Source organism: Myotis davidii, unplaced genomic scaffold (assembly GCF_000327345.1).
Source record: "Myotis davidii unplaced genomic scaffold, ASM32734v1 scaffold168, whole genome shotgun sequence".
Classification (NCBI taxonomy): domain Eukaryota; kingdom Metazoa; phylum Chordata; class Mammalia; order Chiroptera; family Vespertilionidae; genus Myotis; species Myotis davidii.
Window position 1 is genome coordinate 24,515 of NW_006383016.1, and position 2,566 is coordinate 27,080.

A 2,566-nucleotide genomic window follows, 5' to 3' on the forward strand; every position below is an offset into this window, starting at 1 on the left:
CCTGAGCGCAGGGCGGCGGGGTCCCGCGTGCGGGCGGAGCGCAGAGCGGCCCCGGGAGAGCTCCCAGGGCACAGGGCGGAGAAACCGGGAGTGAGGAACGCGGGGAAAGTCCGGAGGCATGAACCGGAGCCTCAGCGGAGTGGTTTGTCCCACGCTGGCCTGGCCGGGGCTGCTCAGCCCTGCCTGCACCTTAGAATCTCCTGGGCGCTTTGAAAATCCAGATGCCCAGGCCGCACCCCAGCCTTGGCGTCGTTGAAACTCCCGGGTGATGATTCCAACGTGCAGCCAGGCAGGGCTTCCCTCCGGCTTCCTGCGCGGAAAAGAAGGGGTGTGTTCCAAAGAGCTCCAGCTATTCAGCCTTTGCGCACTTTGTGAAAAACAGGAGGAATGCGGTTACGTTGCCCACTTGCTCTGCCTTCTCGGAAATGCCTCAGTTGTTGGCATTTCACATTTAGCTGGGGAAACCAGTAAACCCGTGGCCTGACAACTTCTAGGTTTCCTGCTTTAGGGATGAAGCTTGCCACAGGTCCGTCCGGCTAAAAGTACACCTAAGATTTACCATGTCCAGGGAACCATGATCTACCATGGATTTTAGGAGCGCACAGGATGGACCCGCCTCACCCTGGGGTAGGTCCTGGGGGCACATGGCTGTGATCCCACCAAGCAGGGCCTCTGGACAAGAGACAGGCTTCTACCGAACATGCGGGCCAGATAAGAAAGGTGGATTGAAAACAAACAACACCTGAGACCTAGGAGAAGCGTGGACTTCCAAAGGGTCTGTGAAGTAGGTTTTATTTTTGTGGAAAGGAGAAATACGTTTAAGCTTTGGAGCGCATCAAATTTGAGCCCAAATTCAGAATCTGTCACATGTGACATGTGACCATGGGCAAGTTTTCTGACTCTCGGAGCCCCTGTTTTCTTACCTGAACAGTGAGAGTTAACATTGTACCTGTCCTGGGGCTTACATAGTTAAATGAGAAACTGTGTATCAAATGTCACATGAGCTGCCTGCAGGGTCTCAGATGTGCGGGCAGTGTCCTTAGACCACATCCAGGCTGTTGGTGTTTCGCTCCTGACTCTGGGCCTAGGAACAATGAATTCTTGGAAGACCAAAAACAGGAATTTGGGGAGGAGGAGACCCACATCTGACAATTGTCAATGACGGCATTCCAGCTGAGTATTTCACCCTGGTATCCACTCCATCTGCCATTGATGATCACTTGGATAGTAACAGCAACCCTGTTAAGTCATTAGAAATACAGTGACATAATATAGGTGTAAGTGTTTTTACAGTATATGTGCAATCATGATACTTAACTGAAGAATATCAAATTCTTGTCTCTTTTTATCCAAATAAATGAGTTCAATATTTCTTCAAAATCTAAGACGTAAGCCTGGGATTAGAGGTTTAAGTTACCAGTTTCCTTATGATCCTTCTTTTTGGGGGGATTTTAGGCAAGATGAAATTAGAAAACTAAAATTTTTACCTGTACTAACTTTAGTTATGCAGAAGCTATAAATATTTTGCAGGTTTCTGGAAGTCCTGTTTTCCAGATAAAGATCTTCTGGGCAAAGTCAGTTGTGTCTCACACCAAGGGTCTCCTTTCATCCACACGCAGAGTCTGAACTGGTTTGGAGGAAAACTCTGGCACATCAAATGCTCACTGAGGGCAAGTGTTTTTTCCAAACCTGACTCTTGTACTGAGAAGTGAGTAGTCACTGGCATTTCCATTAATTGGTGGTTTTTACCCAGTGCTAGGAAGCAAGACTTCCTGGCTTGAATTCTTAGTCTTGTGTTTTATCCAGGACTGCCCCAGACCAGACTATGGGCCGAGATTACAGAGCAGAGACGGCCAAGGCAAATTTGCTGCCACCCCCCTCCCTTTTGCCATCCTTCCAGTCTCTGGAGCCAGGGAGCCAGCCGGACGGGGGATGCTGTCACTCTGAGGGTGGCCTGGCCCTCTGATGGGGCAGAGTGCCCTAGCAAGAAATGAGCTGCTTTAGTGTCAGCAAGGCTGTTTTGTGTTGCACGTCATTAAAACCAATAGGGTGTCTTTAGTAAACAGAGTAGACTGCCACTTTGGAATTTGTTTTCCTAAATAGTAATGTTCCTATCCTGTATAATAAAAGCCTAATATGCTAAGTGTCCGGTCAACTGGTCGGCTGTTCAGCCAATCAAAGCATAATATGCTAATGATGTGCTAAGGCACTCAACCACTCACTATGACTTGCACTGACCACTAGGGGGAAGACAGTGGGCCAGTCGACCAGTTGCTATGATGTGCACTGACCACCAGGGGGCAGACACTCCAACCGGTAGGTTAGCTTGCTGCTGGGGTCCAGCCAGCTAGATGGGCCGGGCACGCCCTGGAGCCCTCCTGTGATCCCTCCCCGGCTGGCCAACCTCCTGTGTCCCTCCCTGGCCCCAGTCATGCACCGGTAGGGTCCCTTGGCCTGGCCTGCGCCCTCTCGCAATCCAGGACCCCTGGGGGGATGTCAGAGAGCTGGTTTCGGCCCCATCGTGCAGGCCAGGCTGAAGGACCCCAGTGGTGCACGAATCTGTGCA